This window comes from Amphibalanus amphitrite, unplaced genomic scaffold, assembly GCF_019059575.1.
Source record: "Amphibalanus amphitrite isolate SeventyFive unplaced genomic scaffold, NRLGWU_Aamphi_draft 002552F_arrow, whole genome shotgun sequence".
Lineage (NCBI taxonomy): Eukaryota > Metazoa > Arthropoda > Thecostraca > Balanomorpha > Balanidae > Amphibalanus > Amphibalanus amphitrite.
This window is the reverse complement of record NW_024883969.1, coordinates 16,320-33,060: the sequence shown is the minus strand read 5'-3', so window position 1 is coordinate 33,060 and position 16,741 is coordinate 16,320. Positions and strand designations below refer to the sequence as shown.

The following is a 16,741-nucleotide window of genomic DNA, read 5'->3' as shown; positions in this document are numbered from 1 at the left end:
AGAAGAGAGAAAGAGAGAGAGAGAAGAGTAAAATAGAGACGAGAGAGAGAAAGAGAGAGAGAAAGAGATAGAGAAGAGATAGAGAGAGATAAAGAGAGAGAGAGAGGGGGTGGAAAGAGAAGGAAAAAAGAAAGATAATTGAGCAAGTTCATCATACCCGGTATGTGAAAAGCATATTGTGCTCCACCCAGTTTTCCGAGTAATTTATCTAATTCATTTGCGGTATTTGAATGCAGGTTCGCAGTCAGGGTCAAACTGAAAAAGCATCAGCTAAATTGATGAATACAGCTGTGTAATACAAAAGTAGGCGAAAGCTGATAAGCAAAAATAAGCACAAGCTAACCTCTAGTTTTCCGCTCTGTATTTCCAGAGCTCTGCCCAAGACGCCGAAGACTGGCTTTAAAACACGCATTTTGCAATCAGGCTCAGTAGGTATATAAAAAGTGTGGTTTATGGTAGGACCTCTTTGGACTCGTCAAAAAGAAAACAATCCTGGGAACTGGTCGGGACCCATATGGTTCCATACTGGTTCCATGGATCGGCTCCATGACACGTCATATTCTACCACGGCCCACCATTCCCACTGTGAAGCTTATATGTGCGTGTTTGCGATGGTTCATTGATTGACGTGTTTTTGTGTTTTTTTTTTGTTTTTTTTTCAGGTGGTAACCGAAGATCCAAACGTCATAACGTAAGTCCAACTTAAGTCTTCATGTCCTACGTGGTTATGTCGTAAGGCGTCACATTGTAGGTAGGGGATGTTTCTTCTTACATTTCATGGTACGAAGACTAATGGGAAAACTTGCTTGAATCATTGATAAGGTCACGATGGACGATATGATCTAAAGACAGTCCTCAAAATTCGCTTCCTGTCTAAAATAAAAAAAAAATACAAGAATACGGTCGACGCTCAGAGATGCAGCTAACCTCGCCGTATTTTCCTTTCACGCGGCGGAACGGACAACCACAGGTTCCGGATCAGCCAGGTAGGCGGCGCCAGTGTCGCCGAGGTGTTCTGGGGCTCTGTGCTGCTGGCGGCTCCCGTCCTCTGCTCGCTGCTCCTGTTGCTCTACCCAGACTCCACCGGTGGGTCCCCTCTTGATGTGGTGTCCGCTACCGATTGTTGGGTAGACGATGTAGTGATGAAATAAATAATGGACAGCGCACAGTGGTCTGCGGTAGAATATTAATGGCGATAAAACAGTTTGTGCTGTTGGTCGCTCCGATGTTGTTTGATGTTTGTCACGACTTTGTTTGTAGTTCATGTCTCCCCTATGGAGTCCATTTTATGTTTGTTGTGACTCACTTTGTGTTTGCTGTTTGTTACAGCGCCGGGCCGGGACCAGCATTGACTCACGAGTCTACTGAGTCATATGGAGTCCTGTCGAGTCATCCAGAGTCAACGGAGTCATGGGAGTGACCATGAATCCTGGCGAGTCATCCGTAGTCAACGGAAACATGCAGAGTCACCTACTGTTTTAATAATGCATCTGGAGTCAACAGAGTGACATGACTCAACTGAGTCACCTGACTGGGCCACATCCAGATTATGACCGAGTCGGTGGCAGTGATCAGTGAGACAAAGAGGGACGGAATTGTGCCAGAGTGCGGCACAAACAGCTGACTGCTGATGTGTGACGTCACAGTCTCTCACGCAGACAGATAGTTTTGTTTGACATTGCGGGAGGGGATATACGTGTTCACACATTCCAAACTAGTGGGTGTCTGTGTCAGGGATATTATTAGAAATGGCTGACTATAAATATCGTCAGTTCTGAGATGATGTATTGATTTCTCGGTCACACATTCCAAACTAGCGTCTGTCTAGAGACATTCCTAGAATTATCTGGCTGTAAATGTCGTCATTTCTGAGACAATATATTCGTTTATCAGTCACACATGCGTATATTCGAATGCAGTATGAGTAGAGCATGGGTCCCGAAAAATTCTTCAGAAACTAGAGAAATTCTCGCGGGGCAGGACGTCTGTCAAACTAGCAGCGAGCCCAGCAGCGAGAAACGGGCCATCCCGATTTAGCTGAAAATTTGCTCACAGAGCTTTCTCAGCACGCTGATTCCGAAAATCATGGTCTCTAGGGTGGGAATCTTTACCGTTCTTGAGATAGAACCCTCTAAAGTTTTCGACGCCCATGACCAGGCCATCCCGATTTAGCTGAGAATTTGCTCACAGAGCTTTCTCAGCACGCTGATTCCGAAAATCATGGTCTCTAGGGTAGGAATCTTTACCGTTCTCGAGATAGAACCCTCTAAAGTTTTCGACACCCATGACCGGGCCATCCCGATTTGGCTGAAAATTGGCTCACAGAGCCTTCTCAGCACGCTGACTCCGAAAATCATGGTCTCTAGGGTGGGAATCTTTACCGTTCTCGAGATAGAACCCTCTATAGTTCTTACCACCCATGACCGAGCCATCCCGATTTGGCTGAAAATTTGCTCACAGAGCCTTCTTAGCACGCTGATTCCGAAAATCATGGTCTCTAGGGTGGGAATCTTTACCGTTCTAGAGATAGAACCCTCTAAAGCTCTTACCACCCATGAACGGGCCATCCCGATTTGGCTAAAAATTGGCTCACAGAGCTTTCTCAGCACGCTGATTACGAAAATCATGGTCTCTAGGGTGGGAATCTTTACCGTTCTCGAGATAGAACCCTCTAAAGTTTTCGGCACCAAAGACCGGGCCATCCCGATTTGACTGAAAATTGGTTCACAGAGCCTTCTCAGCAAGCTGATTCCGAAAATCATGGTCTCTAGGGTGAGAACTTTACCGTTCTCGAGATAGAACCCTCTAAATTTCTTACCACCCATGACCGGGCCATCCCGATTTGGCTGAAAATTTGCTCACAGATCCTTCTCAGTTCTCAGCACGCTGATTCCGAAAATCATGGTCTCTAGGGTGCAGGGTTGGCAGGGGGTGGCAAAAACTGGTTTTTGCCAGTGGTTTTAACCGGTTTAAACCGGCTGGCAGAAACCCTGGTGGCAAGAACTGGCAAAAACTGGCTAAAACTTAGATGGCCAAACCTACAACTTTTCTAGTTAGGAATGGATTTGAAATGTACAAATGCATTTCAGGTAGTTATATAGATGCACTGAACATTCTGAAGTTGCCTCATTAGGTACTTATCTGTGCTTGAAATGTCTATGCATGTCGGTAGACATCCACAACGGCATGTATTTCCATGTAAGGGGAGAGTGGGACAAGGCGGCCACGGTAAGTAGGGTGTCATGCGGTGCCGTGCGCATATCAGTGGCAGATACGTCTTAGCACTTCTCATATTGCAGGACTCACCCAGTCACCCTTGCCCTGGCTCATTTGTCACCCCCAAAAGGCATCTTACTAGCTCCTTATGGATAGTCCATGAAAATGTTTCTGAGTTAGGTATGAAACAATTCAATGGTCAATGTCGCTTCTGTTTGAAAGCATAAAGCTCATAAAGCTTTCACCGAATTCTCCTTTAAATGTTTCATGTTCAAAATCATGTCTAGGCATAGCATTGTGATATTTCTGAGTTTTTGCCAGTTTTTGCCACTTTTTGCCGGTTAAAACCGGTTTAAACCGGCAAATGGCATAAACTAGTTTTTGCCGGCAAAAATGCCAACCCTGCTAGGGTGGGAATCTTAGCCGTTCTCGAGATAGAAACCTCTAAAATTTTCGACACCCATGACCGGGCCATCCCGATTTGGCTGAAAATTGGCTCACAGAGCCTTCTCAGCACGCTGATTCCGAAAATCATGGTCTCTAGGGTGGGAATCTTTACCGTTCTCGAGATAGAACCCTCTAAAATTCTTACCACCCATGACCGGGCCATCCCGATGTGGCTGAAAATTTGCTCACAGAGCCTTCTCAGCACGCTGATTCGAAAATCATAGTCTCTAGGGTGGGAATCTTTACCCTTCTCGAGATAGAACCCTCTAAAGTTTTCGACACCCATGACCGGGCCATCCTGATTTGGTTGAAAATTTTCTCACAGAGCCTTCTCAGCACGCTGCGGCTGATTCCGAAAATCATGGTCTGTCAAATCGACCGGGTCATCCCAGTCAAATCGGGATGGCCCGGTCATGGGTGGTAAGAGCTTTAGAGGGTTCTATCTCGAGAACGGTAAAGATTCTCACCCTAGAGACCATGATTTTCGGAATCAGCGTGCTGAGAAGGCTCTGTGAGCAAATTTTCAGCCAAATCGGGATGGCCCGGTCATGGGGGGTGAGACTAAATGCTTACTTCGAAATCTAAGCTGCGTTGCGGCATTGGCGGTTATGTGCGGCGTGTATGCCGCATGATTAGTAAGCGGCGACCACTAAATTAAAAATTCAATAGCTTCGACCTGTTTTCAATGGATAACACTGCATACCAAAAATGTCCATCGCTCTCGTCATAGGATATTTAGATTTAAATAACTAACTTATCTACATCATTGTTTTGAACCAAATTAATACTCAGCCGCGAACGTATAAGGTATAACCCCTTGCCGTTTCGCTCCTGATCAAGCTAGAGCTTCGCGGAAAAAACGAGCGTGTTGCCCGTGACGAGAGAAAGCCGATGATACCCAATTTTAAGGTCCTAGGTTATCGGTTGACCTTCCAGGTCAGGTCAATGACCCAAAAGGCGGGAAAATTGGGACCTGTTAGAACGTCGTAGTGTGGCTGCTATGGGGTTTTTCGGGGTGCTGATCACGAATATCATGCTAGTTTTGATCACAGATGATGTCTTCATTCATTTAGGCCAGGTCGGGTTAGGTCAGGTCAGGTCAACCAGTAGAGGTCCTGCCAGGTATTTGTAGTAGGTGTCAACCGCCTCTGACAGCCTCGTAACATGTTACGAAGGCACCAAAACTACTTTGTAAACGTTCATGTGGTTGCTTAATTCGAATTCAGCTCGAAAAAACTGACCTAGAAACATGTCAAACTCGAAAAAGTGAACCGAGGTCACCAAAGGTCAATGACCTGACCTGACCTTCAGGTGACCTTGACACCCACCCTAATGCATGGGGGCAACATCATATCACATGTTTGAACGCTTGAAACCACGAAAAGACTGCAAACGCGCTGCTAATGCGAGCCGACATACGCTGAATCGCGGTTCCGGCCAAACATGGTCTCGAAAAGTAGGTCACAGGCCAAAGGTCATTTGGGTCAGGGTCATGAAATTTTCAGGATGGGTGTTAAATTGATCAATGCGAGGGTACTGAAAGTTTGGTCGCGATCAGCCGCTTTTTAAGCGAGTTATTCGCGAAAAACCTTAGGGGGGTTGCATCAACCCCCCCCCTGTGCGGGCGAGGTCATGTTTTGATAGCAAGACTGAAACAGACTTTTTTGGGTAGCCAGGAAATCGCATGCCAGAGCCTATTCAAATTCTTTTATCGGCCTTTATATGCACCAGTCGCATACAGGTACGGGATTTAGCATACGATTTCCAGACAATCGAACGACTGTTTGGAGACAACAAAGGAAGGAATGAGTGAGTTAAGTTGAAAGTATTAATTTGGTTCAAAATGATGATGTAGATAACCTAGTTATTTAAAGCTGAATATCTTATGACGAGAGCGGTTGGCATTTTTGGTATGCAGTGTTATTCATTGAGAACCGGTCGGAGCGTTTGAGTCTTTGATTTAGTGGTCGCCTCTTACTAATCATGCGGCATACACGCCGCACATAACCGCCAATGCCGCAACGTAGCTTAGATTTCGAAGTAAGCATTTAGTCCCACCCCACATTTCCAGACACTGTTGTGGTACATACATCGGTCAAATACACGTCTGTCAAGACAGCCTCAGATTCAGATTCACTTTCAGAATCACATTCGAACCCCCTTAGATTTTCATAAAAACTGGACCATGGGTACAGTTTTGGACGCTGATTCCAATGGTGAAGTCTGTTTTTCGCCACATATTATACTTTGGCGCCTAGAGGCATTCAAAGTTTTTTGGGGAAGGGGGACCCCCTTAGATTTTCATAAAAACTGGTCCATGTGTACAGTTTTGGACGCTGATTCCAATGGCGAAGTCTGTTTTTCGCCACATATTATACTTTGGCCCCTAGTGGCATTCAAAGTTTTTTTGGGGCGAAGGGGGACCCCCTTAGATTTTCATAAAAACTGGTCTATGGGTACAGTTTTGGACGCTGATTCCAATGGTGAAGTCTGTTTTTCGCCACATGTTATACTTTTGCCCCTAGAGGAATTCAAAGTTTTTTTGGGTTTTTATAAAAATCTAAGGGGGTTTCCCTTCCCCCAAAAAACTTTGAATGCCTCTAGGGGCCAAAGTATAATATGTGGCGAAAAACAGACTTCACCATTGGAATCAGCGTCCAAAACTGTATCCATGGACCAGTTTTTATGAAAATCTAAGGGGTCCCCCTTCCCCTTAAAAAACTTTGGATGCCTCTAGGGGCCAAAGTACGAGGAGGTATCGAAAAGTTCTGATCATCACCACGAATGAGATGTGATAGAAATTTGATTTTTTTACATGATGTTCATTACTCCTTTAGACGTCACCACACACGACCGCAAACTTATTGCATCGTTTCTTGAGCTGCCTCAGGCGGTCATTGTAGGACCTTCGCACTGTCCCGTAAATCACTGCTCCATCTCATCAATGACGTCATTTCTGTCCTTAACCCTCGCCGGCCGAGGGGGGCGGCGGGTGCCGCCCCCCTCGGGAAAAAACCCCATAGGGTTTTTTCGCGATAGCTCCGAACACGCTGGCGATAGAGAGTTGAAACTTGGCATACCTGACCTTTGATCCAAGCCGCATCTTTTGACACCAACCGCATTTTTGGGTCAGGTCAGGTCACTGACCTATGACGTCATAAGTGAACCTCTGCACGGTCTTCAGATGTCGCAACTTCGCAACGCCCTCACTGCCAGAGGAGATGTCACAGGGAAATGAAACTTGCAGGATCTAGTATCCATTATGAGTCTCACAACTTGTATATCTCGGATTTTTCCTAAAGGTCATATGAGGTCAGGTCATTTTCGTGACCTCACCATTATAAGTCAATGGGGAAAAATTCAAACTGCTATTCTGGCGCCGGGAACGATCTCCAACTGTCTCAAGCACACAGAATCGTGATTTGATGCACTCCTTGCAAGGTTAGATGCGTCACTTTTGCAATGTTGACCTTGCGTGACGTCATTTATGACGTCATCAAGGTCATATTAGTTTTTCGTCAATAACTCTTGATCAAATTGAGCTAGCGAGTCGAGAAAGCCACCAATGGACTCAGGAAGACCTGCCGAATCGAATGATATGCGACATGACCTCTTTCGACCAACTTCGTGACCTGGGGGTGCTGACCTGACCTTGACCTGAGGTCAACACCCTCAATTGACCTGACCCGAACAAAAAGTATATCATTCGACGCGCCTGAGCAAGGCGAACACGATGCTGCCAAAATCGCGGCTCTGCGGCCATTTTTTGCGAAGTTATTCACCAAAAACTGAACCGTACCCTGGGGCACTTGACCTGACCTCAGAGGTCACCGGTTGACCTAGGACCTTAAAATCGGGTACCAATCTCTGCGTCTCGTAACGGCGCACACGCTCGTTTTTCCGCGACGCGCTAGCTCCACCAGGGGCGAAACGGCGAGGGGGGGGGGGGTTCGTACCCGCCCCCCCCCCTCGGCCGGCGCGTATGTAGAAAACCAATAGGTCCGGCGAGGGTTAAATCACCGGCCATACTGTGGATTCTTCATCTCCCGTAACAATCAAGAGTCAGTTAATACCCGCTCAGGTGAATTTGTTAGATGCGGTAGGATTTAATGTCCATATCATGTTGTTCCTTCAATCGCAGCTCAGGACGAATGGGCGGGGGTGCTGTCGGTGCGGATAAAACATCTTTCTTGGGCTTTTTTGCGGCGATTCTGCTTGAGGCCATCTCGCAACTTCTTCAAAAGTGTGCAGTGGTGCTTGTTTATCATTATCCGACCATAATCAAGACAATTGGTAATGACTATCCTACGCCAGATCCAGAACACTGATAGCATTGACCTTCCATATCGGCTTCTGCATCTTCGCCTTTTAAGAAGGACAGATGTGCCGTGCTTAACCCTCGCATGTGTGCGGCGTTTTTCAGCTTCTAATGTGTAGGGGGGGGGGTCGGTTGGACCCCCCCCCCCTTGCCGTTTGGCCCCTGATCGAGCTAGAGCTTCGCGGAAAAAACGAGCGTGTTGCCCGTGACGAGAGGAAGCCGATGATACCCAATTTTAAGGTCCTAGGTCATTGGTTGACCTTCCAGGTCAGGTCAATGACCCAAAGTCGGGAAAATCGGGACCTATTAGAAAGTCGTAAAGTGTGGCTGCTATGGGGTTTTTCGGGGTGCTGATCACGAATATCGTGTTAGTTTTGATCACAGATGATGTCTTTAAGCATTTGGACCAGGTCGGGTCAGGTCAGGTCAGGTCAATCAGTAGGCGCCGTGACGGGTATTCGTAGTACGTGTCAACCGCCTCTGACAGCTTCGTAACATGTTACGAAGGCACCAAAACTACTTCGTAAATGTTCAAATGGTTGCTAAATTCAAATTCAGCTCCAAAAACTAGCCTAGAAACATGTAAAACTCGAAAAAGTGAACCGAGGTCACCCGAGGTCATCAAAGGTCAATGACCTGACCTGACCTTCAGGTGACCTTGACACCCACCCTAATGCATGGGAGCAACATCAAATCACATGTTTGAACGTTTGAAACCAGGAAAAGCTTGCAAACGCGCGGCTAATGCGAGCCGACGTACGCCGAATCGCGATTCCGGCCAAACATGGTCTCGGAAAAGAGGTCACAGGTCAAAGGTCATTTGGGTCAGGGTCATGAAATTTTCAGGGTAGGTGTCAAATTGATCAATGCGAGGGTACTGAAAGTTTCGTCGCGATCGGCCGCTTTTTACGCGAGTTATGCGCGAAAAACCATGGGGGAGGGGGGTCCATCCGACCCCCCCCCCCCCCTACACATGCGAGGGTTAAACTTCTTGATCATCTTTTTGTCTCTGGATCATGCACATAGACCCAGCATTCGTCACAAGTCATCAAATTATCGAAGATGTCTTCAATTTCCTAAAAAAAGCCTAGTTTTGATTTCGAAGGGCCAAGACGCATTTTTCTTTTGAACAAAGTAGACACAGGAACTTCTAAGCGGGCTGACTCCTTTATCGTCTGTGGTTCTTTGCTGATAATATTTTCAGGCACTGCCAGCATTGAGACCTTTCTGTTGCACAATCATCTGAAAGGTCACACGACGATCTGTAAGGATGAGGTCCTCCACTTCCTTCACAGTCACCACCTTGTCAGTCACTGGTAGCCACTCACTTCTTGACTCCCCTGCAAGGGCCATGCAACCAAGTTGAAAATTATTTCTTCATTTTCGGTAAGTGCATGAGATGGGCTTTCCTCGCCATAAACTGATTTCACGTTCTTGATGTATTTTCTCAGTGTGATACCGTTTCAAATGCATTAGTACCTATGACGGTTCGGTCCTCAATGGGCCCAATACTCATCTTTTTTACTTCTAAGTCTCTCCTTAATATGTGGCGAAGAACAGACTTCACCATTGGAATCAGCGTCCAAAACTGTACCCATGGACCAGTTTTTATGAAAATTTAAGGGGGTCCCCCTTCCCCTTAAAAAACCTTGGATGCCTCTAGGGGCCAAAGTATAATATGTGGCGAAAAACAGACTTCACCATTGGAATCAGCGTCCGAAACTGTACACATAGACCAGTTTTTATGAAAATCTAAGGGGGTCCCCCTTTCCCCCAAAAAAACTTTGAATGCCTCTAGGGGCCAAAGTATAATATGTGGCGAAAAACAGACTCCACCATGAGAATCAACGTCCAAAACTGTACCCATGGACCAGTTTTTATGAAAATCTAAGGGGGTCCCCCTTCCCCCCCAAAAAAAAACTTTGAATGCCTCTAGGGGCCAAAGTATAATATGTGGCGAAAAACAGACTTCACCATGGGAATCAGCGTCCAAAACTGTACACATGGACCAGTTTTTATGAAAATCTAAGGGGGTCCCCCTTCGCCCCAAAAAACTTGGAATGCCTCTAGGGGCCAAAGTATAATATGTGGCGAAAACAGACTTCACCATTGGAATCAGCGTCCGAAACTGTACACATGGACCAGTTTTTATGAAAATCTAAGGGGTCCCCCTTCCCCCCAAAAAACTTTGAATGCCTCTAGGGGTCAAAGTATAATATGTGGCGAAAAACAGACTTCAACGTTGGAATCAGCGTCCAAAACTGTACACATGGACCAGTTTTATGAAAATCTAAGGGGTCCCCCTTCGCCTCCCCCAAAAAACTTTGAATGCCTCTGGGGGCCAAAGTATAATATGTGGCGAAAAACAGACTTCACCATTGGAATCAGCGTCCAAAACTGTACACATGGACCAGTTTTTATGAAAATCTAAGGGGTCCCCCTTCGCCCCCCAAAAAAAACTTTGAATGCCTCTGGGGGCCAAAGTATAATATGTGGCGAAAAACAGACTTCACCATTGGAATCAGCGTCCAAAACTGTACCCATGGACCAGTTTTTATGAAAATCTAAGGGGATCCCCCTTCGCCCCAAAAAACTTTGAATGCCTCTAGGGGCCAAAGTATAATATGTGGCGAAAAACAGACTTCACCATTGGAATCAGCGTCCAAAACTGTACACATGGACCAGTTTTTATGAAAATCTAAGGGGGTCCCCCTTCCCCAAAAAACTTTGAATGCCTCTAGGTGCCAAAGTATAATATGTGGCGAAAAACAGACTTCACCGTTGGAATCAGCGTCCGAAACTGTACACATGGACCAGTTTTTATGAAAATCTAAGGGGTCCCCCTTCCCCCAAAAAAAAAACTTTGAATGCCTCTAGGGGCCAAAGTATAATTTGTGGCGAAAAACAGACTTCACTATTGGAATCAGCGTCCAACACTGTATCCATGGACCAGTTTTTATGAAAATCTAAGGGGGTCCGAATGTGATTCTGAAAGTGAATCTGAATGCCTCTAAGGGCCAAAATATAATATGTGGCGAAAAACAGACTTCACCATGGGAATCAGCGTCCAAAACTGTACACATGGACCAGTTTTTATGAAAATCTAAGGGGGTCCCCCTTCGCCCCAAAAAACTTCGAATGCCTCTGGGGGCCAAAGTATAATATGTGGCGAAAAACAGACTTCACCATTGGAATCAGCGTCCAAAACTGTACACATGGACCAGTTTTTATGAAAATCTAAGGGGTCCCCCTTCGCCCCAAAAAAAAAACTTTGAATGCCTCTGGGGGCCAAAGTATAATATGTGGCGAAAAACAGACTTCACCATTGGAATCAGCGTCCAAAACTGTACCCATGGACCAGTTTTTATGAAAATCTAAGGGGATCCCCCTTCGCCCCAAAAAACTTTGAATGCCTCTAGGGGCCAAAGTATAATATGTGGCGAAAAACAGACTTCACCATTGGAATCAGCGTCCAAAACTGTACACATGGACCAGTTTTTATGAAAATCTAAGGGGGTCCCCCTTCCCCAAAAAACTTTGAATGCCTCTAGGTGCCAAAGTATAATATGTGGCGAAAAACAGACTTCACCGTTGGAATCAGCGTCCGAAACTGTACACATGGACCAGTTTTTATGAAAATCTAAGGGGTCCCCCTTCCCCAAAAAAAAAACTTTGAATGCCTCTAGGGGCCAAAGTATAATTTGTGGCGAAAAACAGACTTCACTATTGGAATCAGCGTCCAAAACTGTATCCATGGACCAGTTTTTATGAAAATCTAAGGGGGTCCGAATGTGATTCTGAAAGTGAATCTGAATGCCTCTAAGGGCCAAAATATAATATGTGGCGAAAAACAGACTTCACCATGGGAATCAGCGTCCAAAACTGTACACATGGACCAGTTTTTATGAAAATCTAAGGGGGTCCCCCTTCGCCCCAAAAAACTTCGAATGCCTCTAGGGGCCAAAGTATAATATGTGGCGAAAAACAGACTTCACCATTGGAATCAGCGTCCGAAACTGTACACATGGACCAGTTTTTATGAAAATCTAAGGGGGTCCCCCTTCCCCCCAAAAAACTTTGAATGCCTCTAGGGGCCAAAATATAATATATGGCGAAAAACAGACTTCACCATTGGAATCAGCGTCTGAAACTGTACACGTGGACCAGTTTTTATGAAAATCTAAGGGGGTCCCTCTTCCCCCAAAAAAACTTTGAATGCCTCTAGACATAGGCGGCGGAACGATTTGAGACAAGGGGGGGCACCAGCTCAAGGAGCCAAACCTAGGGTACCCCCAAATCCTGTTTTCTCATCGGATTTAGGCCACTTATTTTTCGTCACAGCCCTGACACGATGATTTTTTATATTTTTTATTTTTTTTTTTACTAAACGAAAATGGCAGTTCACCCCCGTATGTGTGGTTACCTTTAAGCTGATCCTCAAGTACCTATGTGTTTGTCTCTTCCTTATTGTCGTTTGATAAATTCCATTTATCCTACATGTATCAAATTCCCAAGAAGCCATCACAGTACTTATCAGTGGCGAATCCCAGGGGGGAGGTCACATGGGTCATGACTTAGGGCCTGGGGTCACCACATGCCTGCCAGGAGCACCACAGGCCTGACAGCCGACAGGGGCACCACAGGCCCGCCAGGGGTACCAAAGGTCTAGCATTGGCACCACGGGCCTGTGCGGAATAGACACAGAATGGTTTAACAACTATTTGACGGGTCACGTGCAGCAGGTTACGGTACGAGGTGCTGACGATTCCAGCATAACGTCCCGACCCAGAGAAAACAAAATCGGAGTTTTTCAGGGTGGAATACTCAGTTGTGTGTTATTCATGCTGTTCGCCAATGACCTGAGCTTACATTTGCCCGATGGCGTAACCATTGTTCAATTTGCAGATGACACGCAAATTTTGGTCACCGGTAAGAAACGGGATCTGGCTACTATCATCTCACTCATGGAGACTGCCCTCGATAACGCTTACCAGTGGTTTTGTCACAACGGAATGAAAGTAAACACTGCCAAAACGCAGATGTTAGTTTTAGGCACCCCAGCTATGTTAAGAGGCCTCCCAGCCGTTAACTTCTGCGGCTCTGTGGTGGGCGATGCCGGGACTGTGGAAAACTTTGGAATTCAACTCGACCGTCATCTGAGTTACCAGGCACACATTGACGCCATGACTTCAAAATGCACCGGTATACTCATCGCCCTCACCCACGCACGTCACGCGATGCCATCCAGCACACTGAGGTTTGTAGTGCAGGCCCTGGTTCTTTCCATTGTGCGGTACTGCATGAGTGTGCACGGGACGTGTGGTGTGACACAGATGGCGCGCGCACAGATCATCAACTTTTGTGCGCGGGTCGTCAGCGGTCGCAGACGCAGTGACCACATTCCAATGTCATCGAGCGGCTCGGCTAGTTGCGAGCTTATGAGTTAGCCGAGTACCACACTATCTGCGCAGCCCAGCGAGCTATCACCACGAGAACTCCTGAATATATCAGCCAAACCATCGGTCCATTAGCCCGCGACCTACATGACCACAACACAAGGCACGCCGGCAGATTGACACAACTACGACCCCGAACCGAGACGGGGAGGCGCCGACTGTGTATCAGGGGGGTCTCGATGTTGAACGACATGAACTTGGATCCGTATTTGCCATCGTTCCGTCGAGAGGAAAAAACGCGATTCTTACCAGACGTCACTGAGATGGTATTGGTGTAAATGTCGTGTGCGTGATTTGTGTGTGCACTGTGCTATGATGATGTTATGAACACTTACCCTATGTTTTATCGGTTTTATCTGCTTTACGTGTCAGGTGAAAAGCCACTTTTTGCTGTGGACCCTCGATGAATACATATCTGATCAGTGGCACCACAGGCCTGTCAGGAGCACCATCGGCCTAGCAAAAGCACTACAGGTCTTCCAGGGACACCACAGACCTGCCAGGGGCACCAGAGGCCTGCCAGGGGCACTATCGGCTTCGCAGGGGAACCACCGGCCTCGCAAGGGCACCATGGGCCTGTCAAGGGCACCACAAGCCTGTCGTTGGCACTTTAGGATTGTCAGGGGCACCACAAACCTGTCAAGGGCACCTGCGTTCTAACAGGGACACCACAGGCTCGCCAGGGGCACCACAGACCTGCCAAGGCCCAGGGACACCACAGGCCTAGCAAGGACACCACAGGCCTGTCAGGGGTACCACGGACCTGTCAGGGCCCATGGGCATCTAAGTCATGTCAGGGCCCACCGTAGGCTTGTCAGGAGGCAGGGTAGGTAGGTACCACAGTCTTTCCAGGGGACCCAGCGGCCTAGCAGGGGCATCGGTCATCACATGACTAACCAAAAATAAAGAAAAAAAACTGAAAATAGGGCACCACCAAAATTAGTGGCCGAAATCCGTTGAGATTTTAATTTTGGGTATAGGCAGGGGCACCACTTCGATTCATGACCCTCCGCTTGGAGTTTTCCCGAATCCGCCCCTGTTACTAATACATCAAATTTAAGGGGGGGCACCTTGCTATTGGTGCCCCCCTTTCAGAATTCAAGGGGGGCACGGTGCCCCGGTGCCCCCCCCCCGTTCCGCCGCCTATGCCTCTAGAGGCCAAAGTATAATATGTGGCGAAAAACAGACTTCACCATTGGAATCAGCGTCCAAAACTGTACACATGGACTAGTTTTTATGAAAATCTAAGGGGGTCCACCTTCCCCCCAAAAAACTTTGAGTGCCTCTAGGGGCCAAATTATAATATGTGGCGAAAAACAGACTTCACCGTTGGAATCAGCGTCCAAAACTGTACACATGGACCAGTTTTTATGAAAATCTAAGGGGTCCCCCTTCGCCCCAAAAAAACTTTGAATGCCTCTAGGGGCCAAAGTATAATATGTGGCGAAAAACAGACTTCACCATTGGAATCAGCGTCCAAAACTGTACCCATGGACCAGTTTTTTGAAAATCTAAGGGGGTCCGAATGTGATTCTGAAAGTGAATCTGAATCTGAGGCTGTCTTGACAGACGTGTCAAATACCGCTGTTTCTGCACGATAAATTCCGTTACCGATTCGACCGTCGTCTTTCACTTTCATTCAGCAGTACATTAGGGCGTCAGTGGGTACTTTCAGTCAGAGGTGCACAAATAGCCCAGCCTGTCTCCTACACGGTCTCCGATGGCTCCGGTTTGTCTCACCGATCATCCTTAGGTATAGGGGCATTCCACGTCAAATCGAACAAAAATCGGCTGTTTCGCACCTTACCATCAGCGATTTCATTATAAATTTGTGAGCGAGTTCCTGTGTCGCCCCGGACATTACATTGATGTTTTTTGCACATTCTGACCACAGGTCTTCTAAATATAGGGCATCAAATTTTTACAAAATGTTGCATCTTTATATTTTTGAACGACCATAACTTTGGTTGTACTTGTTTGATTTGAATGAAATAAACCTTACTGTTTAGGTAATTTCTTAAGCATTTGTTTAGAATTGCATCGACCTAAATATATGACCTTGAAATTTGCTTAACTCTGTTCTTAAGCACAAAAATTGAAATAGCAAAAAACACGCCACCTTCGATTTGGCTCATTTTCATATATTTTATTGCCTACCATATTCTTAACAACCTGTGAAAAAATTAGAGTGGGCCATTCATAAGTTTTGAAGAAAATGGCACATATGCAAACGTATGTTAGCACGCGCAGTGGAGGGGGAAGAGTGAATTTCGCCCCACCCCTCCTGTTTTTCGCCAATATCTCAGAATATTGATGCGAAATTACTTATGGCTACCTGTCCAGAATTGAATTGCACATCTCATCGTGCAAGCAATAAGAAAATCGGTTCACAACTGTTCTAGTAATAGCGGTGTAAAGTGAACATCCTGTCGCCGCGGCGACGCGGCGACTCGGCAGCCGGCGCCGACCGCTACGCGCCGCCTGAATTGTAGACTGTGCCGGGACGGAACGGAACGGTTCCGTCTTTACATCGCGCTCCTTACCGCTGATTACGTTCGATTCGCGTCAAATTTTGTGAGAAGACTAAGAAATGTACAGGCAATCTTATGGTGAAAGAATTCTGAAAATAGGTTGGTAAACAATTGAAATATGAACGTGTAAACACAAAATTGTGACTGCTGCGTTTCCCGCGTCGGCCGATCCCGCCTCAGCCGGCGACATGTTACTCTTAGCAGGACTCTAACTGCCATATTTATTATCGGATTAACTAGAAATTCCCCATACATACTCAAAAATGTATGTTCTTTCGTATAGTGAAGATCAAAAGACGTGAAGATATCGTTGCGTGATAATGTTTTTGTTGAATTTATTTCATGATGCATTTCCACACGGCTCAAAATTCACCGCAAAATACCGTTTGCCTGAGACACTTTTACAGTGGAACGTGAATGCTTGACTACGATGACTATGCATTTCCATTCTCGCAGAGTTTGGGATATCACTAATCAGCAATCATTCATTTCAGAAAGTGTACACAAACAAGCATGTCTTGACTCTGTCTTTCAAGGTCACGCGCGGTTGCGTGATGTTGATGCATGAAAACGGCGTTTGCCGCGAAAGTTATGAATGGCCCACTCCAATTTTTTCACAGATGGTTAGGAACATTGTGACGGACATAATATGTAAAAATTACTCAAATCGAAGGTGGCGTATTTTTTGCTATTTAAATTTTTCTGTTTTAATTCAAGGTCAAATGCATTTCAAGGTCACTTCAATTTAATTTTATAATTAAAAATCAAAGCCT

General features: G+C 46.2%; 1 long non-coding RNA gene across 2 annotated transcripts; it reads left to right on the top strand.

Moving 5' to 3' along the window:
- Window positions 1-109: 109 nt before the first annotated feature.
- On the top strand, window positions 110-1,901 carry LOC122377137. 2 transcript variants are annotated; one of them, XR_006255796.1, is made up of 3 exons: window positions 517-691; window positions 971-1,086; window positions 1,330-1,901. It is a non-coding gene; the product is annotated as an uncharacterized LOC122377137 (long non-coding RNA). The 2 variants fall into 2 exon arrangements; XR_006255797.1 differs by lacking the exon at window positions 971-1,086 and having other exon boundaries at window positions 110-691.
- Window positions 1,902-16,741: the final 14,840 nt, after the last annotated feature.